The sequence below is a fragment of the Pristiophorus japonicus genome, chromosome 15, assembly GCF_044704955.1.
Source record: "Pristiophorus japonicus isolate sPriJap1 chromosome 15, sPriJap1.hap1, whole genome shotgun sequence".
Lineage (NCBI taxonomy): Eukaryota > Metazoa > Chordata > Chondrichthyes > Pristiophoridae > Pristiophorus > Pristiophorus japonicus.
This window is the reverse complement of record NC_091991.1, coordinates 113,121,208-113,144,723: the sequence shown is the minus strand read 5'-3', so window position 1 is coordinate 113,144,723 and position 23,516 is coordinate 113,121,208. Positions and strand designations below refer to the sequence as shown.

Here is a 23,516-nt window from a genome sequence, read left to right as displayed (position 1 = left end):
GGGGGTGTAGATCTCGGGGGGGGTGTAGATCTCGGGGGGGGTGTAGATCTCGGGGGGGGTGTAGATCTCGGGGGGGGTGTAGATCTCGGGGGGGGTGTAGATCTCGGGGGGGGTGTAGATCTCGGGGGGGGTGTAGATCTCGGGGGGGGTGTAGATCTCGGGGGGGGTGTAGATCTCGGGGGGGGTGTAGATCTCGGGGGGGGTGTAGATCTCGGGGGGGGTGTAGATCTCGGGGGGGGGTGTAGATCTCGGGGGGGGTGTAGATCTCGGGGGGGGTGTAGATCTCGGGGGGGGTGTAGATCTCGGGGGGGGTGTAGATCTCGGGGGGGGTGTAGATCTCGGGGGGGGTGTAGATCTCGGGGGGGGTGTAGATCTCGGGGGGGGTGTAGATCTCGGGGGGGGTGTAGATCTCGGGGGGGGTGTAGATCTCGGGGGGGGTGTAGATCTCGGGGGGGGTGTAGATCTCGGGGGGGGTGTAGATCTCGGGGGGGGTGTAGATCTCGGGGGGGGTGTAGATCTCGGGGGGGGTGTAGATCTCGGGGGGTTGTAGATCTCGGGGGGTTGTAGATCTCGGGGGGGGTGTAGATCTCGGGGGGGGTGTAGATCTCGGGGGGGGTGTAGATCTCGGGGGGGGTGTAGATCTCGGGGGGGGTGTAGATCTCGGGGGGGGTGTAGATCTCGGGGGGGGTGTAGATCTCGGGGGGGGTGTAGATCTCGGGGGGGGTGTAGATCTCGGGGGGGGTGTAGATCTCGGGGGGGGTGTAGATCTCGGGGGGGGTGTAGATCTCGGGGGGGGTGTAGATCTCGGGGGGGGTGTAGATCTCGGGGGGGGTGTAGATCTCGGGGGGGGTGTAGATCTCGGGGGGGGTGTAGATCTCGGGGGGGGTGTAGATCTCGGGGGGGGTGTAGATCTCGGGGGGGGTGTAGATCTCGGGGGGGGTGTAGATCTCGGGGGGGGTGTAGATCTCGGGGGGGGTGTAGATCTCGGGGGGGGTGTAGATCTCGGGGGGGGTGTAGATCTCGGGGGGGGTGTAGATCTCGGGGGGGGTGTAGATCTCGGGGGGGGTGTAGATCTCGGGGGGGGTGTAGATCTCGGGGGGGGTGTAGATCTCGGGGGGGGTGTAGATCTCGGGGGGGGTGTAGATCTCGGGGGGGGTGTAGATCTCGGGGGGGGTGTAGATCTCGGGGGGTTGTAGATCTCGGGGGGGGTGTAGATCTCGGGGGGGGTGTAGATCTCGGGGGGGGTGTAGATCTCGGGGGGGGTGTAGATCTCGGGGGGGGTGTAGATCTCGGGGGGGGTGTAGATCTCGGGGGGGGGGTGTAGATCTCGGGGGGGGGTTGTAGATCTCGGGGGGTTGTAGATCTCGGGGGTGGTGTAGATCTCGGGGGGGGGGGTATAGATCGCGGGGGGGGTGGGGGAGGGATAGATCTCGGGGGGGGGGGAGGGAGGGATAGATCTCGGGGGGTGGGAGGGAGGGAGGGATAGATCTCGGGGGGGGGGGGGGGGAGGGAGGGATAGATCTCGGGGGGGGGGGGAAGGGAGGGATAGATCTCAGGGGGGGGGGGAGGGAGGGATAGATCTCGGGGGGGAGGGAGGGATAGATCTCGGGGGGGAGGGAGGGATAGATCTCGGGGGGGAGGGAGGGATAGATCTCGGTGGGGGAGGAGGGGATAGATCTCGGTGGGGGAGGAGGGGATAGATCTCGGGGGGGCGGGAGGGAGGGGATAGATCTCGGGGGGGCGGGAGGGAGGGGATAGATCTCGGGGGGGGTGGGGGGGTGGGAGGGAGGAGGGATAGATCTCGGGGGGGTGGGGAGGGATAGATCTCGGTGGGGGGGGGGGGAAGGGATAGATCTCGGTTGGGGGGGGGGGGTGGGGGGAGGGTTAGATCTCGCGGGGGGGGGGATAGATCTCGGTGGCGGGGGGGGGGGGGGGAGTGATAGATCTCCGAGGGGGGGGGGAGGAGATGGGGGGGAAGAGGGCTAGATCTCGGGGGGGGGGCGGGGGGAGGAGGAGGTAGGGATAGATCTCGGGGGGGAGGGATAGACCTCGGGGGAGGGGGGGGTGGGGGATAGATCTGAGGGGGAAGGGGGTGGGGAGGAACATTGTAGTTTTCACACTGCCGACATACCATTGGCATAAAACCCCCTTTTTCCAGATGGTGTGCAACTCCGGCGATATGTTGCCAATGCTAGACTTTTGGACAGTCTATAGGGTGCCCCGTGTGGGCAGGCGGTCTGCATACCGCCCGGTGGTATGTCGCTGATGAATTTCCCACCGGGCGGTATGTAGGCTATTTTTGATCAATTTGGCGATTTCGGGCGGTATGTCGGCGGTCTGCGGGCAGTATTGTCCACCAATTTCGGCCCCAATCAATTCTGCAGCCATTCTGCAGGAACAACCAGGATCTGCATTGAGCAGCTGATCGTTTTATTGGTTGTGTTAATTGAGGGAGGAATGGTGGTTGGGACATTGGGAAGACCATCCTGTTCTTCAGATTCAGTTTAGGCTGTTCAATGCCCTATTGCAGCAGTTTTTCAGTGCATCACTGAATAGTCAGGCTAGGTCATGGGCACAAGTCCTGATGTGGGGCTTGAATTTATAATCTTCAAGAGACAAGAGTACTAGCAACACAGCCAAGCCGACATTCATATCAAACAATATGAATCAATACTGCTTTCACAAAGTAGCTAGATTGGTCTATTCATCAGCACGGCATTCAGCTACTTTTACATAAATCGGAAAAGGGGTACACAAGGTGAGGCCACAGAATGGCACCTGCAGCATTGAGATCAGATACACAACAAATACACAGTTAGCGCTAAGTGGCTGGGGTGACGTGCAGCTCGGAGCATAGAGGGCTGCACACAGGTGGCTAATGGGAAGTCATGCACTGAAGTAGTTTCAACATCTTAAACTATAAGAGCGAAGATTGCAGCAACCAAGAAATTCAATTAAACTAATCAGTCAGCTCCCTGGCTAAATGTACCATGTGACGTGGTACTGAACCATGCCGACCAGGTTGGGTTCCCAGTCTGCGCTGAGTGAAAGGATTGGAGCTGCAGCAGCACTAAGGGTGCTACAATTGGCCTCAGGGCCCCGGGGAGTACGGACCAGCAACTCCTGGTCAAGACCAGACTCAGCCATGACTCCCTCCATGATGGGAGAGCTTTGCTGCACACTCACTGTCCTAGGGGCGAGGTAGCCAAGAGCTAAGCCAACAACCTTTAGATGATCTACATCTACATCTGATGATCTACATCATCAACTAACTGGTGCTACACATTATACGCCACTGAACAGTCACTGTTCTTATAAACAAATGTCTCTTCATTAGGAACAATGTGTGCTGTGCTACAAAAAGTAGATTGAAGCTCTGGTGAAAGCACAAAAAGATTTACAAGGATGTTACCAGAATTGGGAGGATGCAACTATCAGGAAAGACTGAGCAGGCTGGACCCCTTTCCTCTGGAAAAGCGAAAACTAAGAGGAGACCTGACAGAGGTCCTTAAGATTATGAAGGGGTTCGATAGGGTGGGTGTGGAAAAACTGTTTCAACTTGTGGGCAAGTCCAGATCAAGGGGGCATAAAAATGATGGCCGCTGATAGATTAGAAAGCCATGTTAGAGAATTGAATACGGGGGAGAGTCAGTACGGTAGGTAGCATCAGAGTCTGAGATGTTGCTGTGACGAAGATTTCTCTCCCTATTTGGGAAAATAATGGAGAGAGAAGTTCTTTTTTTTTTTAAAAACACAAGGAGTGAGCAACATCTGGATACAGAGGTGGAGATTCTGGAATCATGTCCAACAGTTGGATGACATGCTGTGCCGCTTCCGATTCCCCAAAGATCAGCGGTGTCCAAACAATAACCTGTGTTGTCCCTTTTCAGAATCATCATTGAGGGCTTGGAAAGGGCTGTTCTGAATGTTCTTCCCTCATTGGTAGCTAAATCACAAATCAGAGCAGCGGGAGCTCTTAGTATCCACCGTTGAGACACAAGCAAATTAATGGGACTGTGGATTTAAACTTTCCATGTAGTTACCGGGCTCTGTGCTACATCTCAGACCATAAAGACAAGATGACTGGACACCCCTGTTCTAGACAGCAGTTATTTTGTGACAACAGAAACTGAATGGCCAAAATTTACAGTTTTAGTAAAACCTGAACACGGAAAGCAAATGACTATGCGAGAAATCTGAAACAGGGAATGAAAATGTTGGAAACACTCAGCAGGCCAGGCAGCATCTGTGGAGCTGTTGCTCAACACACAACTTTTTTTTTTACTGGATTAAAGCTCCCAGATGTTTTCTGCAGTAGAATCAGCTGGGTATATCACCCCTTCAGCCAGGTTTTAGTGTCCTCCACATTTATTAATCTTCTCTGCTCATCTTCAGAATGCACCTTTTACTGGGGTGCCAATAGCCCAGGTGGCCATTCAGCCGATGCATCGGTGGGCTTTCCAACCAGGGGGATTATCACAGCTAAAGCCAATCTGGGCCAGAGATGGAGCAATTTGAGAGAACAGTGCAGAGCTTGGTTGGAGACCATGGGGCTGAAATTCGGTGCAGCCAGAAAGCTGGTGGTGTTTAGGCCTTTTCCCCCCGATTAGCGCCACGAAGTTTGCGGCAGCCATTGGATCCAAATTCAGCTTTTTGACCATAAAAAAAAAGTGTTCCAGTATTATTAGCCCTCCAAATCTGAAAGTTTGCAGTTTGAACTGGGGTGCTATTCCCACGGGAAATTTATCCCGAGGGTGAAGTGGCAGCTGCCATTGCAGCACAGGCGCGAGGAACGAGCGTATCGGTGCTGCTTTGGCGAGGATGATCGCGGATCTGCAAGAGTCGACGGAGCGCGTCATATCTGGTGGCTTTCAGACTGTGGCTGCTCGCATGCAGTCTTGGCTGGATGCCCCCCCAAGGCCTCAGTGTTGCTTTTGTGGGGGGCTCCACCACGAGCGACCTTCCAGAGTGGCGCCGCAGCACCGACCTGAGCTCCCTCAGATTGGTGGTGATGGTACTGTGCCGCCCCTGGTGAGTTACTCAGGCTCCTTGGGCCAGGATACGGATGATGCGCTCCCTGCAGCTCACAGCATTCCCGGCCCCAAACCTGTCACTCCGCCAGTGCTTCCATGGCCTCGCCCAGGAGGGTGTTGACCAGTCTCCAGCCGGCCCTTCCAGGCCCAAAGCTGCTCGTGAACATCCTAGAAGGACATCTGCAGCTTCCACACAGGGAACACAGCAGCCTTCCCAGACCCATGAGGCAGCTACAGGGGAGACACTGAGGTGAAGTCGCAGGTTAGGCACGCGTAAGATCATCATAGACAGTCCCTTGAAGTCGAGGAAGACTTGCTTCCACTTTAAAAGTGAGTTCTCAGGTGGCTGTACAGTACAATATGGGAATTACAGTCTCTGTCACAGGTGGTTGAAGCAAAGGGAGGGTGGGACTGGTTTGCCACATGCTCCTTCCGCTGCCTGCGCTTGGTTTCTGCATGCTCTCGGCGATGAGACTCGAGGTGCTCAGTGCCCCGGATGCATTTCCTCCACTTTGGGCGGTCTTGGGCCAGGGACTCCCAGGTGTCGGTGGGGATGTTGCACTTCATCAGGGAGGCTTTGAGGGTGTCCTTGTAATGTTTCTGCTGCCCACCTGAGATTTGCTTGCCGTTTCGAGGCTCCGAGTAGAGCGCTTGCTTTGGGAGTCTCGTATCTAGCACACGGACGATGTGGCCCGCCCAACGGAGCTGGTCGAGTGTGGTCAGTGCTGCGATGCTGGGGATGTTGACCTGATCGAGAACACTGATGTTGGTATGTCTGCCCTCCCAGGGGATTTGCAGGATCTTGCGGAGGCAGCGTTGGTGGTACTTCTCCAGCGATTTGAGGTGCCTGCTGGAAATAGTCCATGTCTCTGAGCCATGTAGGAGGGCAGGTATCACGACTGTCCTGTAGACCATAAGCTTGGTGCCGGATTTGAGGTCCTGGTCTTCAAATACTCTCTTCCTCAGGCGACCGAAGGCTGTGCTGGCGCACTGGAGGCAGTGTTGGACATCGTCGTCGATGTCTGACCTTGCTGGTAGTAGACTTCCGAAATAAGGGAAATGGTCCACGTTGTCCAAGGCCGAGTCGTGGATTTTGATAACTAGGGGGCAGTGCTGTGTGGCGCGGTCAGGTTGGTAGAGGACCTTTGTCTTACGGATGTTTAGTGTAAGGCCCATGCTTTCGTACGCCTCAGTGAAGGTGTTGACGATGGCTTGGAGTTTTTCCTCCGAGTGTGCACAGACGCAAGTGTTGTCTGTGTACTGTAGTTCGGTGACAGAGGATGGGACAACCTTGGATCTAGCCTGGAGGCGGAACAGCTTCCCATTTGTTACCGCTCGGAATACTGAGCTGGGGCGACGTTTCCAGTCTGAGCCCCGGATTGAGATTTCCGTTTTCTCTCTGTGAATCTCGGGATCTCTATTTCTCTCTCTCTAGTTTTTTTTCCCCCTTTTCTCTTTCTCTATTCCTATTTCTCTCTGTCCCAATCAAATTTTCTCATTCTGTTTCTCATTCCCTTTCCCCACTTCTATCTCTTTCTCCTTCCTCTTTTGCTCCCTCTCTCTTCCACCCTCTCTCTCTCCCCTTCTCGCCTTGAGTGCGGATTCTGTGCTGAACATCCTCAGGTTTGGATCTTACCTTCTTGTCTCTCTCCACTCCCATGGCTCCGAGATCTCTGTCACTCTGCACCGGCCCCAAAAGCTGGCGGGGCACCATCAGCTGAAGGACCGGCTTCTTCATGCTGAAAATGGGTCCGGGGGCGGAGCGACAGCGGTGCGCACTTTTAGCGCATCACTACTGCTGCAAGCCCCACATTGTCATGAGAGTCTGCGGTGGCCCACACCGCTGCAAGGCCTCCCGAGCTGAATCTATGTCGGGGCGGCCAGTTGAGTCAATTTTGACGAATGGTCGCCGCAAACGGACAGTAACGGTCCTTCTCAGGACCGTGAATTTCGGGGCCCTTACGATGCTCAGTGAGGGGAGACAGGAAGTATTGTGGAGCGAGAGAAACGAGAGAGACATTTACAGGAAGAGACAATTTAAAACAAAAATCACTTTATGAATAAAAAGTTATTCACTATGTTTGAACTGCATTAAGTCTCCAATGCTGCACACTGAGCAGGGAATTCCCAGGAATGAAGTGCAAAGCATTAATTCCTCGCTGTAAATGTCGTCACACATCAATGACTCCGAATGCTCTGATGGCCACTGTTGGCACAAGAACACAAAACCGAATAAATCTCCTTTAAATAAATAACTCCAGAAAATGACTGGCACATTTTGTTAAATTAAAAACACACAGAGCACCTCCTCCCGAGAGCGAGTTCACAACAATATTCCAAAGCCTAAAGAATGGGTTTAAACTACTAGGGGTTTGGCTTTGCTCCTATGGTTGAGATCATTTTCAAATTCCGAATCCCACACTTCATAATTCCTTAGCGGGATAAACTGATACATCTGCTCACTTAGCCATGTCTCTCAAGCCATCCCTTGCATAAAGACAGTGTCAGAGGAGACGTGACTGTCAAACATCCCCTGGTGAGATATGAGGAATGGGAATGGGCTGGGAAACAAAGTTCTCTCTGCAATGTCACAAAACAAGCAGTGCTGTGACAATCAGGCATGGGGAACATAGCCCAGAGGTGCATCGCCATTATTGACACTCCACACTAAGTGCTTCCAAGCTGTCTCGAACTGACAATTGTAAATCACAAAACAAGTTCGCAAAGGGCACTGGGAGGTGGCAGTAAGTGTAAGAATGAAAGAACTTGCATTTAAGAACATAAGAAATAGGAGCAGGAGTCGGCCATTTGACCCCCTCGAGCCTGCTCCACCTTCAATAAGATCATGGCTGATCTGATCATGGCCTCAACTCCACTTCGCTGCCCGTTCCCCATAACCCTTTACTCTCTTTAATCCACGCACAGGCATCTTCCACCCTTCAACATGTAGTTCGAGACCTGGACTATTAGGTCCTTCATTGAAACACCTGTGAACTCATCCTTTTTTAGGGTGGAAGCAAGTCATCCTCGATACGAGGGACTGCCTATGATGATGATGATTACTCCCTTATCGCTCAAAAATCTGTCTATCTCCGCCTTAAATTTATCCAGCCTCCACACTCTCTGGTGCAGAGAATTCCACAGATTTACAACCCTCAGAGAAGAAATTTCTCCTCTCAGTTTTAAATGGGCGGCCCCTTATTCTGAGACTATGTCCCCTAGTTTTAGTATGAGTGGAAATATCCTATCTGCATCCACCTTGTCGAGCCCCCTCATTATCATACAAGTTTCAATAAGATCACCTCTCATTCTTCTGAACTCCAATGTGTATAGCACTCCAATGTGTATAGGCCCAACCTCCTCAACCTATCCTCATAAGTCAATCCCTTCATCTCAGGAATCAACCTAGTGAACCTTCTCTGAACTGTCTCCAATGCAAGTATATCTTTCTTAAATACAGAGACCAAAACTGTACACAGTACTCCAGGTGTGACCTCACCAATACCCTGTACAGTTGTAAAAGGACTTCTCTGCTTTTATACTCTATCCCCCTTGCAATAAAGGCCAATATTCCATTTACCATCCTGATTACTTGCTGTACCTGCATACTAACTTTTTGTGTTTCATGCACAAGGACCCCCAGGTCTCTCTGTACTGCAGCACTAAGCAATTTTTCTCCATTAAATTATAATTTGCTTTATAATAGCACCTTTCATGACCTCAGGACGTCCCAAAGCATTTTACAGCCGATGAAGTACTTTTTGAAGTGCAGTCACTGCTGTAATGTAGGAAACACGGCAGTGTATTTACGCACAGCAAGTTCCCCCAAACAGAAATGTGATAATGACCTGATAATTTGTTTTAGTGTTGTTGGTTGAGGGATAAATATTGGCCAGAACACTGGGGAGAACTCCCCTGCTATTCTTCGAATAGTGATGTGGAATCTTTTACATCCATGGGAGAGAGCAGACGGGGCCTCATCCAAAGGATTACAACGGTAACTACACTTCAAAAGTATTTAATTGGCTGTAAAGCATTGTGGGACGTCCTGAGGTTGTGAAAGGTGCTATAGAAATGTAAGTCTTTCTTTCAGGTGAGGAAAACCCCCGGGAAATGACTGACTTTTCTATCCCTTGATGCATACGTTCTTTAAAAAAAACACATGATCAAGTGAGATTTGTTGGTGTTCTGAGTGAAATGTCTGTCTGAACTGCAACATCTCAAAGTATATATATATATATATATTAGTTAGATAGTGTTGGTTCTCGGAGGCCATGAAGAACAGGTCAGTAAGGAATAAATACACTCACTTGTGATAACCACATTGGACTGCTTGATGGCACTTTGTAGAACCTCAATAGGAACTTAAATGAAACAGCAAGATTATTACACCAAGTTTTGAATGAGTAATGTACAGTGTAGCTCAGAGCTCTGGGATCCAACTTTGTTCATTTTAATTGGTCTTATACGAACGTGATCTATTATGTGACATGTAATCCACATTGATCAGTTCCCTGTTTAGGGCCGCAGACTCATACTCTCTATATATTCATCATGATCCATCTTAAATACGCACAAGTCTCTTCACGAGCACAGCAACTCATTAAAACAGATAGTTGTTCAGTCTGCAGAGACCCCATTTGCTGCAGTTAAGAACTGTGTGAATTATACACACCATATCCTTTTAAAGCAGATAACCGTGGCCCAATTCGATTATGTTTATCCAGATGCTGAAAGGTAGTTGCATTTATCAGGCTATGTACCCACCGGATCCTCAAAGCTCTTCGCTGCAGGTTTTAATGAACCTCACAAGCCCTTTGGAAAGGAGTTAGTGTGTCCAGGATAAGCTAAAGTAAGCTTAGTGGACAGCACTCTCACTTCTGAGTCAGAAGGTTGTGGGTTCAAGTCACACTCCAAGGACTTGAGCACATAAATCTAGGCTGACATTGCAATGCAGTACTGAGATTCGCTGCACTATCAGCAATGTTCCCTTCAATTTTTTTGGGGGGGGGGTGCGGTCCATTTAAAATACAGCGAGTGAGGGTTTTTTCCCATTTACAAGTCGGTGAGCCAGCCCCAGATCGCTGCACAGCCGCGCGGCTTAAAGGGAACACTGACTATCGGAGGTGTTGCCTTTCGGGTGAGACGTTAAATCGAGGCCCCGTCTGCTCTCGCAGGTGGACGTAAAAAATCCCATGGCACTGTTACGAAGAAGAGCAGGGGAGTTATCCCCGGTGACCTGGACCAATATTTATCCCTCAATCAACATAACAAAAACACGTTGCTATCTGTGGGAGCTTGCTGCTGCAAATTGGCTGTCACATTTCCTACATTATAACGGTGATTACACTTCAAAACAAAGTATTAATTGGCTGCAAAGTGCTTTGGGTTGTCCCGAGGACATGAAAGGGGCTATATAAATGCAAGCCTTTCTTTTTTTGACAGAATCCGGACACAGCACTGCTCAGTAGTTGCCCGATCTGGCGTTTGATCTTGCTTTTCTTTTGCTGTACAAAATAAGAACCGATGTTCCCTGATGGGGGGTGGGGAGAGATGGCCAGTGTGGACAGGATCTGGATTGAATGCAATTTGGAATGGGGCAATTACAGAACTGCCTAGAAGTTAGCCAACCAGGAGGGAGCGTCTGCAAACATCTTCTGGGCTGTCCTCAACAGATTTTGATTAAAAGCCCATAGCATAGCCGGAGGTACAACTATACCATGCAAATCACAGGCTCCACTTTCACTCAGCACACGCTGCCACTCTGTTTTGCCCTTCTTTTGAGCAATCTAGGACTATGTAACTGTTGTCAGATATAATGGGGTGCTGTAAAGTATGTAGTGTAGGTGTAAGGAGTACGTTGCCAGGCTTAAGGGAATGAATAAGAAATACAACTTGTTTTATTCCAACTGACAGTAAGAGTTAATTTACGAACAGTAATTGTCATGATATATCAGACGCAGTGTTCATTTGATGACAGTTTTACTCTGCTGCAGTTTGCAGAAAAAAGCCACTGAATTGTTTGCAAACTGCCTGAATAAACTTCTTGTGTTGCTCAAATGAGCCCAAGACTGCGCTGTCCCAAAGGCCCAGAGGCAGAGTCTCAGAGCGACTCAGACCTCTGTGCTGAGTTAGCAAATCCCAGTGCATGCAGCTCATCTGGGACAAATTATACCCAGCTCATTGATTGTGAACAAATTCCAGCAATGTCTTGGAAATGTTAGCTCATTCAGGGGATTAAATATAATTAAGAGGAAGTTCATGGCAGTGAAAATTGTGCAGAATCTGTTGGAATCGGAAGAATCAATTTTCTTGTTGTGCAGTTTACCTTCTCAGGGCGAGCCTCATCACTACGCTGCAGGAAGTGAAATAGTTAGTTGCCCCTTATTGCTGGCAAACAACTGTCAGATTACACACACACCACATAGCCAATGCCAGGGTGCTGGTTGGCTCAGAGTAGAGGCACAATGGCTATTTGAATTTAGCATTCTGAAAAAACTGTAGTCTTTTTGCAATGGATTTGTTGTTCAAAATCCATCCCTGACACATCAATACTAAATACTGCAGCTGCTGAAAATCTGAAATAGAAACAGAAAATGCTGGAAATACTCAGCGGGTCAGGCAGCATCTGTGGAGAGAGAAAGAGAGTTAATGTTTCAGGTCGGTGACCCTTCCTCAGAACTCTGTTATTTCACTTCCCACAGCAGAGTTCAGACGAGTCACTGCTGTCTGGGATTTTGCTGTGTGCTAATTAGCTGCCACATTTGCCTACATAACAGCATTTGAAAAGTGAAGTGTGAAGTGTTATGAGAAGTTTCTCAGAGACGCGTTACACAAATGCTAATCTTTCTTTTGGTTCCAAATTGCACCGCAGCTTCAGCTGTCATATTAAAAATAATTTCCCACTTCTTTGTGTTCGAGCTGGAGTTTGAGGTCGTGAGTCGAAAGTTGCCAATCATCTTTGCTCGGTTGTATATTAAATATTGAGGTTAGCGTAAATACAGGCACCAACACAGTGTAGCATAATGCAATGGAAACCAAAATAGCCAGCAACTTTCATTTTATTTTAGGTAAGTAACAAAGAACTTTATTGGAAGGCTGGGGAGGTCTTGCAATTCATTCAACTATTCCCTATTATTCCATCAAATTTGCTTTCCATGCCTTTATTTGAAAGCATCGGCTCCTGTGAATTATGATTGCCAGTAACACTTCCCCACCACAGCCAAGTGGCCATGCTGCATACATGAGCTTGGACATGGAGCACTAGCAAGGTCAGCAAATTGGGAGGGCATCAGCCGATTTCACCCAGTCCTCATACTCATAGCTCACTGAATCGCAATTAGGACCAGCTCATCGAGCCAATTCTCCCCTTCATGGCCTGAGGACAGAGAACCAACATAACATCTGTACTGAACCTCTGGCTGAGATGAACTAAACACACAGTCCAGGGCAAATGAGCCTGGATCTTCCCCAATCTGTATGGCTCAATACTGCACTGTCCAGTACATTTCCCACTGAGTGAGCATGGTATAGATTCGGGGCACCGACAGCAAACATCAATACCGCACTGTCCAGTACATTTCCCACTGAGTGAGCAGGGTATAGATTCAGGGCACCGGCAGCAAACATCAATACCGCACTGTCCAAACATCTATAGTCCTGCTCTGTGATATCATCACAAGGTAATCCCAACATGATGGAGGATATATGGGAAATGGATTGCAGAACAGGGAATGTATAAAGCTTGTTATTTTGTTTTCACAAATAACTGATTGATAAATTATGAATTGATAAACAAATATATAGAAATTAGAATCATACAGCACAGAATCAACAAAAACATATTCCAATGAGAAGGAAAGACTTTAAGAGAAGGGATAACCATCCGTGGCTAACTAAGGAAATAAAGGAAAGTATCAAATTGAAAACAAAGGCATACAATGTGGCCAAAACTAATGGGAGGCCAGAAGATTGGGAAACTTTTAAAAACCAGGAAAGAACTACTAAAAAAATAATAGAGAGAAGATAGATTATGAAAGTAAACTAGCAAGAAATATAAAAACAGATAATAAGAGTTTCTACAGGTACATAAAAAGGAAGAGAGTGGCTAAAGTAAATGTTGGTCCCTTAGAGGATGAGACTGGGGAATTAATAATGGGAAACAAGGAAATGGCAGAGATTTTGAACAAATAATTTGTATCGGTCTTCACGGTAGAAGACACCAAAAACATCCCAATAGTGGATAATCGAGGGGCAATAGGGAGGGAGGAACTTAAAACAATCACCATCACTACTCGGTAAAATAATGGGACTAAAGGTGGACAAGTCCCCTGGATCTGATGGTTTGCATCCTAGGGTTTTAAAAGAAGTGGCTGCAGAGATAGTGGATGCAGAGGTTGTAATCTGCCAAAATTCTCTGGATTCTGGGGAGGTCCCAACGGATTTGAAATATAACGCCCCTATTTAAAAAAGGAGGCAGGCAGAAAGCAGGAAACTATAGACCAGTTAGCCTAACATCTGTCGTTGGGAAACTTAAAGAGGATGTAACGAGCAGGGTGGATAAGGGGAACCAGTGGATGTGGTGTATTTGGATTTCCAGAAGGCATTCGATAAGGTGCCACAAAAAAGGTTGCTGCACAAGATAAAAGTTCACGGGGTTGGGGGTAATATATTAGCGTGGATAGAGGATTGGCTAACTAACAGAGAGTCAGGATAAATGGACAATTTTCCGGTTGGCAAACAGTGACTGGTGAGGTGCCACAGGGATCGGTGCTGGGGTCTCAACTATTTACAATCTAAATGAATGATTTGGATGAAGGGACTGAGTGTAATGTAGCCAAGTTTGCTGATGATACAAAGATGGGTGGGAAAGCAAATTGTCAGGACACAAAAAATCTGCAAAGGGACATAGACAGGCTAAGTGAGTGGGCAAAAATTTGACAGATGGAGTATAATGTGGGAAAATGTGAGGTTATCCACTTTGGCAGAAAAAATAAAAGAGCAAATTATTATTTAAATGGAGAAAAATTATAAAATGCTGCAGTACAGAAGGACCTGAAGGTCCTTGTGCATGAAACACACAAAGTTAGTATGTGGGTACAGCAAGTAATCAGGAAGGCCAATGGAATATTGGCCTTTATTGCAAGGGGGATGTACAGGGTATTGGTGAGGCCACATCTAGAGAACTGCGTACAGTTTTGGTCTCCGTATTTAAGGAAGGACAGTTCAGAAAGGTTCATTAGGTTGGTTCCTGAGATAAAGGATTTTACTTATAAAGAAAGGTTGAGTAGGTTGGGCCTATACACATTGGAGTTTAAAAGAATGAGAGGTGATCTTATTGAAACATTCAAGATAATGAGGGGGCTCAACAAGGTAGATACAGAGAGGATGTTTCCATTAATGAGGGAATCTAGAACTAGGGGGCATAATTTCAGAATTTAAAATTGAAATGAAGAGGCATTTCTTCTCTAAGGGTTGTAAATCTATGGAATTCTCTGCCCCAGAGAGCTGTGGAAACTGGGTCATTGAATATGGTTAAGGCAGAGATAGACAGATTTTTGAGTGCTATGGAAGTAAAGGATTATGGGGAGCGGGCGGGGAAGTGGAGCTGAGTCCATGATCAGATCAGCTATGATCTTATTGAATGGTGGAGCAGGCTTGAGGGGCCGTATGGCCGACTCCTGCTCCTATTTATTCTGTTCTTAATGAGGCCATTCAGCCCATTGTACCTGTGCCAGCTCACTGCAATTAGTCTCACCCTTCTGCTCATTTCCCATAGACTGAGAACTTTAGGTTTTTTTTCAGCAGAGATTGGGATGAGTGTCAAAACAGAAAAATCTTCAACAGGGATCACAGATAATACACTGAAATATTTTGGAGTTGCAAGAGGAGTTAGAAGTTTCCTCCCCCCCACCCCCCCAAAAGTGTTAGGGCTGGATTTTCGGTTAGCGCCCCGGTGGGGTGGCAATGGCGGTGGTAGCACTTCCGGGCAGGCGGCCAGTTTCCAGCACCCGCTGGGACATTCGGTGCTGGTTTCGACAGGGCACAGAGCATTACTGCCCGGAAGAAGTGAGCCGGTGTGCAACGGGCTCGATTTTCGGCTGCTGACCGATCCATAACACTCCGTAGAGCGACCTGCTGGGACTGCCTGTGAAAGCTGACGGTCCGATATGTAGCGGCTGCAGTGAGGGAAGTAATGTCGACCTCAGGTAAGTATGATCGTTTCTTATTTCATTCTTTTTGCGATTTATGTTGTGGTGGCGTGGGTTATTTATTGGGAATATTATTTCTGGGATTCCCTCCCACACCACCCCCGAGGCCGGCTGTTTAGCTCGGGATTTTCGCTTGCTCAGCCGGTCTACAAGCCTAAGAGAGATGTGTAACGGCTCCCTTAGCGCTCCGCTCCACGCTCAGGGCCCAGCTGATGAAGTTTGCTGACTGAAGCGCAAACTGTACCGCCCCGCTGCCATTACTGCCCCGAAATGAGCAGAACCGAAAATCCAGCCCATAATATTATATACAGCTCAACTTTCAATCACTCATCCTCTCTCGTACCTGCTTAACTCCCAGCACAGTCCTCACCTTCACGCTGCTAATTCCAAGTGTCATTAACTCAAATACATCTGGTATACTACCATTCATTACCATATTGGCGTCACCATGTTAAGCACTATTGCGGCTCCACTTGGGCCACCTCTACACTCATTTTTCCCCATGTCTTCCTTGCTGGGCTCCCGTCCTCCACAAACTCACCTCAGTTGCTTGTATCCCATCATTATCCCGTCCTTGTGATCTACTGATGCCCAAATCGTTGTCCCCCAAATCTTTGCACTGCCTTGTCCCATTGTGCCTCTCCAACCGTATGGTTCCTACTGCACCCTTCAATGTTATTACACTCGTTTTCAGTGCATTCCCCTTCTCCCTTTTGCCCACCAATAGGGGCAGAGTCTCTAGTCACCTCACCCAATTCTCTGGAATTCCTCCCTAAACTCTTCCACCTCTTTATTGTTCTCTGCACCTTTAAAAACCTTCCTAAAAATCACTTTTGCATCCAAACCTAACTCCCCCATCAATGCTCAGTATCAGTTTCATTTTACCCCTCCTCCACTTGGTATTTTTCCTAAATCAAAGGCACTATCTGAAATCACGTTGTTATATTTGGGCCGAAAGCAAGTTAACTTTTATCTCCTGGAAAGTTTAATGTAAAGTATTGAAATTGTATCCTACAATATAGTCTGTCCGTGATATGAATCAATCTTCCTAATAACATCTCCAATGTTGGTTTTATTATGGATTAGGTTTTTAAAATAATATATTATTGATTTATAGCAAATGATTATAAATGGGCAGTCACTGATTCAGATATAGATCTCCATAAACAGATTGCAGATTTAACACAGACTGGAATACATTTCCTGAACAGCTTTCAGAATATGAATGCTAAAAATGTCCGATTATGGGCAATCTGATTGTGTACAGTTCTAACTGCTGGAAAATCCCAAAGGAAGCTGAGCTTAGACCGATCGCAACAAAAACTGAAAATTCCCCTGGCCGACAGCACTGAGGAAGTTACTTACTGGCTGTGAAAGAGCTGAAAACAAAGTAGTTTGCTTGCTGACAATTTCACAACAGTGCATTTATCACTCTGGGTGCCTGCTTTCCTGTTGCTATATTTGGGCCAAATGCAAGTTAACTTTCATCTCCTGGAAAGTTTAACATAGAGTATTGAAATTGTATCCTTGTCACCTGTACGTAGAATTTTCAACATACAGAATGATGCAGCAAAAAGGAGGCCATTCGGCCCATCGAGCCTGTGCCGGCTCTGTGAAAGAGCGATCCAGTTAGTCCCACTCCCTGCTGTTTCCCACAGCCCTGCTAATTTTTTCCCTTCAAGTATTTATCCAATTCTCTTTTGAAAGTCACTACTGAATCTGCTCCCATCGCCGTTTCAGGCAGTGCGTTCCAGATCACCACAACTTGCTGCGTAAATGTATTTTTCGTGTCACCAATTACGTTAAATCTGTGTCCTCTGATTACTGACCCTTCTGCCACTTGAAGCAGTTTCTCCTTATTTACTCTATCAAAACCATTCCTGATTTTGAATGCCTCTATCAAATCTCCTCTTAACCTTCTCTGTAAGAATAATCATCCCAGCTTCTCCAGTCTCCCCACATAACTGAAGTCCCTCATCCGTAGTACAATTCTAGTAAATCTCTTCTGTACCCTCTGCAAGGCCTTGAGATCCTTCCTAAAGTGTGGTGCCCAGAACTGGTCACAATACTCCAGCTGAGGTCAAACCAATGTTTTATAAAGGTTTATACTTCCTTAGTTGGCGCTTCCAACTCCCTGTTACAGCGCATCAATGAGGTAAGGATAATCTCCAAGTTTGTACACATATTACCGACAGAGATATCACACCAGCACTTTCTCGGGGCAGCCAGAGATGGGCAATAAATGCAGCCCTGCCAGTGTTGGCCACATTCTGAGAAAGTGTACACAACAACTTCAACTTGTATTTATATAGCGCCTTTAACATAGTGAAACGTCCCAAAGCGCTTCACAGGAGTATTATATGATAACAATTTGACACCGAGCTGCATAAGTAGAAATTAGCGCAGGTGACCAAAAGCTTAGTCAAAGAGGTATGTTTTAAGGAACATCTTGAAAGAGGAAAGAGAGTTAGAGAGTTAGAGAGGCGGAGAGGTTTAGCGAGGGAGTTCCAGAGTTTGGGGCCCAGGCAACAGAAGGCACGGCCGCCAATGGTTGAGCGATTATAATCAAGGATGCTCAAGAGGGCAAAATTAGAGGAGCGCAGCCATCTCGAGGGGTTGTGGGGCTAGAGACTACAGAGATAGGGATGGGTGAGGCCATGGAGGGATTTGAAAATAAGGATGAGAATTTTGAAATTGCGGCATTGCTTAACCGGGAGCCAATGTAGGTCAGCGAGCACAGGGGTGATGGGTGAGCGGGTTTTGGTGCGAGTTAGGACATGGGCTGCCGAGTTTTGGATCACCTCTATGTTACATAGGGTAGAATGTGGGTGGCCAGCCAGGAGTGTGTTGGAATAGTCAAGTCTAGAGGTAACACAGGCATAGATGAGGACTTCAACAGTGGGTGAGCTGAGGCAAGGGCGGAGACGGATGATGTTACAGAGGTGAAAATAGGCGGTCTTAGTTATGCTGCAGATATGTGGTCGAAAGCTAATTTCAGGGTCAAACACGACACCAAGGTTGCGAATAGTCTGGTTCAGCTTCAGACAGGAGTTGGGGAGAGGGATGGAGTCAATGTCTAGGGAACGGAGTTTGTGGCGGGGACCGAAAACGTCTGCGTGTCATGCTCTTTGAAGCACAATAGTGAATGTTACTTAGAAAAAACATTCTGGCGAGAAAACAATTTGAATAAGGAACTTAAATGGTTAGAGAACTAATGAAGGGGCTCAAGTGAGTTAGTTGCTTCACAATGCGCAGGTGTGAAACAGAACCACCTCAATTTTGACAATACCCGTCTCCCAAACCCACCAAGCAATTCTGTTTCTTTCTCTGGGCTCAATATCGAGATAATGATATCTATATTTGAAATAATCACTAAAACCAGAGCAACTGCAAGCAATGTTCCCACTAAGCTGTGCGGCCACGCAGCGATCCGGCGGTCCCGCTCAGGTCACTCACTGGCTTTTCAATGGAAATAACCATGTCTGCGCGAAAAATTGAAAGGGCCCGCGTACCAAAACAATTACAGGGAACATTACTGGCAAGTGGATAAGTGCACTTGGGATATCACCACTGCTGTGTTTTCCTGGTGAGGCTTCTGTGCATCAGACTAACACCCTCAGACCACAATCAATTAACATCAAGCTCATCCGACGAGGTGGGAGGAGAAAGCAAGAGATTCTCGGTTTCCAAGTCAGTGAAATAATGAAGTGTGGTTGTGAAACGTGGGCTGCAAACAGTACAAGCGCACCAGGCGATCGCCAGCTCCTCCTGCAGCTGCGCTCTGCTCTGAACTGTGTTATATGGCACTTTTAGCATAGTAAAACGTCGCAAGGCGCTTTCACAGGAGTGCTATAAAACAAAATTTGGCACCGCACCACAGGAGGAGAAATTAGGGCGGAAGCTTGGTCAAAGAGGTAGGTTTTAAGGCGCGTCTTAAAGGAGGAATGAGAGGTGGAGAGGTTTAGGGCGGGAAATCTAGAGAATAAGGTCCAGGCAGCTGAAGACACAGTCACCAATGGTTAAGCAATTCAAATCGGGGATGCTCAAGAGGGCAGAATTAGAGGAGTGCAGACATCGCGGGGAAGGGGCAGGTTATGGGGCTGGAGAAGATTACAGAGATAGGGAGGGGCGAAGCCATAGAGGGATTTGAAAACAAGAATGAGAATTTTAAAATCGAGATGTTGCTTAACCGGGAACCAATGGAGGTCAGCGAGCACAGGTGATGGGTGAGTGGGACTTGGTGCGAGTTAGGACACAGGCAACCGAGTTTTCGATGACCTCAAGTTTACATAGGATAGAACTTGGCTTGCCAGCCAGAAGTGCGTTGGAATAGTCAAGTCTAGAGATAACAAAGGCATAAATGAGGGTTTCAGTAGCAGCTGAGCTGAAGCAGGGGCGGAGTCAGGCGATGTTACGGAGGTGGAAATAGGTGGTCTTAGTTATGCTGCAGATATGTGGCCAGAAGCTCATTTCAGGGTCAAATATGACACTAAGGTTGTGAACAGTCTGGTTCAGCCTCAGACAGATGCTAGGGAGAGGGATGGAGTCGGTGGCTAGGGAACAGCAAGGACTCAAGATAATGGCTTCGGTCTTCCCAATATATAGTTGGTCATTTTTTTCTCATCCAGTATTGGATGTTGGACAAACAGTCTGACCATTTAGAGATCCGTGGAGGGGTTGAGTGAAGTGGTAGTGAGGTAGAGCTGGGTGTCGTCAGCGTACATGTGGAAACTGACTCCATGTTTTCGTATGATGTTGCCAAGGGGCAGCATGTAGATGAGAAATAGTTCTTTGGGGAACACCAGAGGTCAGGATGCGGGAGTGGGAAGAGAAGCCGTTGCAGGTGATTCTCTGGCTACGATTAGATAGATAAGAATGGAACCAGGCGAGTGCATTCCCACCCAGCTGGACGACGGTGGAGAGGCATTGGATGAGGATGGAGTCAAAGGCTGCAGACAGGTCGAGAAGGACGAGGAGGGATGGTTTACCTTTGTCGCAGTCACATCGGATGTCATTAGTGACTTTGATAAGAGCCATTTCGGTACTGTGGCAGGGGCGGAAACCTGATTGTAGGGTTTCAAACATGGAGTTCCAGGAAAGATGGGCACGGATATGGGAGGCAACAATACGGTCAAGGATGTTGGAGAGGAAAGGGAGATGTGGTGGTAAAAACAGAGGGGTCGAGGGTTGTTTTTTTGAGAACAGCAAATTTGAAGCAGAGGGGGACAGTACCTGAGGTGAGAGAACTGTTAACCACATCAGCTAACGGGGAGCCAGGAATGGAAGTTGGGTGGTCAGCAGTTTAGTGGGAATAGAGTCAAGAAGCAGGAAGTGGGTCTCATGGACGAGATGAACTCAGAGAGGGCATGAGGGGGGATCGGAGAGAAACTGGAGAAAGATGAGAGTTCAGGGATAGGGCAGGGGGAACCTTAGGGGAGGTTTGGTCCGGTGAGCTTGGGGAAGGAAGGGAAGAGGCTCAGAGGCAGCTGATTAAGATTGAGACCGTCCATAGTCAAAGAAGTCCATGAGGTCCTCACATTTGTTGTTGGAGGTTAGGGCGGAGGAGAAAGGAGAGAGGGGTTTAAGACGACGGTTTACAGTAGAGAAAAGCTGGGGGTTATCTTTGCATTCCAGAATGATCCTGGAATAGTGAGCAGTCTTGGCAGATGAGAGCAGGATGCGATAATGCTTTACGTGGTCCAGATAGATCTGGCGGTGAATGGCTAAACCAGTTGTCCACTATATCGGTTCATGTCTGCATCCCTTGGACTTAGGAGAGCAGAGACATAATGGAAAACATAACTGCCAGTTCAAAAGGAATACATCGAAAAAAGTGTAACACTTCACAAGACTAGCAGACAGCTCTGAAATCAGGCTAATCCAGTCTTGTTACAGTAGCTAGAGTGATTATAATGATAGCACCAGCAAAATTCGACACAGTCACCATCATTTCTACATTATGCAGCAGCGCATGTACACTTAGTGATTATAGTGCTCCCAGATCAATAGCTAACAACTCCCGAGAGGAGAAACAGACGCTTTCATTTCAGCGTAGATCGGAATCCAGAGGCTTTCTCGACCTTTCAGGGTAATTTTATTCAGTACCACTTTGATCAGAACCATCCTTTGTATATAATTACACAGCGAATTGCCAGAACATCAGTGTCTTAGTCGTAGATGAAATGCTTTTGAATGGGGAAGCGGGTTCGGGGGGGGGGGGGGAAGGGACGGAGGAGAGAAAGAAAAGAGGATAAGACAACCCACTTTGACATCACTGTGTGTAGAATATTTAGTATTCATATAAAGTACTGAATTATATCTTTACCTCAGTTAGAGAAGAACAACAGATAGCCAGGAGATGGAGTCTGGCCACTTAATCATTGAGCGCACAGGGTAGACAATTGATACTGTCTGGTGATATAATGGCACATTATAGATACAGAGCATGTATTTCTGTGCATTAATAAAGATTCTCAGCTTTTGCATTCATGTAAGTAGAACAATAAATGAATGATCGGAGTGACTATTGCCCAGGTTATCAGAATGAGTCACTGCAGCAGATATGGGGCAGTCCTTACACGAGGGTGTCCCCACATTTACCGTTGCAGCAATGGAAAACTCCTGTATACAGTTACTCAATTAGAACTGACGCTGGTCGCATGGACTCTGAGACCTACCCCAACTGGAGGGGTGATACTGGGCTCGATCCAGTGTAGCCAAACGAAGCGACCTTGCATTCTACAAACCAACCCCAGGAGCTGTGGTTATACCTACCAGCCAGAGAGACTCAGAGTGGTTTGCTGGACTGTCAGATAAAATGCATGTGTTCAGCCCACTGGTCGCAGACACAATTGGCTCTTCAGCTGCCTTTTGAATTTGCAGTAATATTTCTTGATACAACATGTGTATGTTTGTGGCAGAGTGGTGATGCTGAGTTTTTAAGGAAGTACACGAGCGAGCAAGCGCATGTGTGTGCACGGGCTTGTGTTTATTGCTTATCCTCCACACGAGCAGTAATCCTAATCCCATCTGCCTGGCCTGTTGCTGTATGGCTTTATTAACCCCACCTTCAACCAAATATCTAAGTTGTTCTTAAATGTTGACCTGGTCTCGGCTTCAGTCACTAACACTGGTAACACAGCCTCAGTCCTCTGTGCAGAAAGGGTTCTCCTGCTCTCTGTTCTATATCTCTTACATTTAATTTAGTATCCATGTCCCTCTCAATCTCAACTTCTCAACCACTGGAAACAGTCTGTTTCTATCTCCCCGTCCCATCTCTTAAAATCCAGCATGATTGCACAAGAGGCTGGAGTCAGAGCAACAGAGTTTGAGGTAGAGTGCAGGGCAGGGGGAAGGTTACAGAGATAGTGAGGGGTGAGGCCACGGATAGATTTAAACACGAGGATGAGAATTTTAAATTTGAGGCATTGAGGTATTGGGAACCAACAGTAGGTCAGGCGGGATGTTAGAGAGGGAAGCAAGCAGTCTTTGTGATCGAGAGGATATGGGTGTGATGTATGTACCTGTGAGAATGCTCACAGGTTTGTAGAGCTGTTGAATTGGCAATGGCTTAGCCAGTCACGTGATGTTCATAAAACTCAATAAAACCCCAGCCTATTGGGTTCAGGGATCCACGATGAGGCAGGTGGTTGTGAGCCTGGGGGATGAACTAGTAATATGTCGTGTGATTGTTAAACCTTTTGCTAATAAACCAACTAGTTCTCAATAGCAATGTGTTGCTATGAATTCTTAAGCAAAGAACCCTTGAAGCAAATAGATTACACTGGGGATGGAAGCTTAGCTCGGGGATAAATAAGATCCTACGTTTGCAAACAGGATGAGTCCCAACTTCCTCCAGCTCAACAATGGGAAGACCAAAACCATCACGTTTGGTCCCACCACAAACTCTGCTTCCTCACCACTGATTCCAACTTCTCCTGGCTCTGGTTCTTGGTTAGTCTATCCTCCGATTACCAGGGTGTGTCCCCCAACCCAGGGGCGCACCCCACATTTTGGGAAGCTCTGCTCTCAGTAATACTAGCCACTCAAAACTGTTTTTAAAACAAGGCTCTGAAGTGTTGCAGCACTAGGTGAGGGCTTAAGTGCATTCTACCAAACGCCCCATTCTGCAGGTACACATCTGGAATATGGTCAGCGCTCTCATTCCTACAGGGAAGAAATTCTGTGATGTCAACTGAAACACCAGCCCTTCTTGCAATTTGCAGAGCAGTGATCAGTAATTATCCAGTGGTTGTGGATTGCCGATGATCTA

The 23,516-nt window shown here is 47.7% G+C and overlaps 1 protein-coding gene across 7 annotated transcripts in view; it reads right to left on the bottom strand.

Annotated features, from left to right (window-relative positions):
• capn15 (calpain 15) overlaps positions 1-23,516 on the bottom strand; it is a 350,926-nt gene that overhangs the window by 57,037 nt on the left and 270,373 nt on the right. The gene's annotated exons all lie outside the window — the stretch shown is intronic.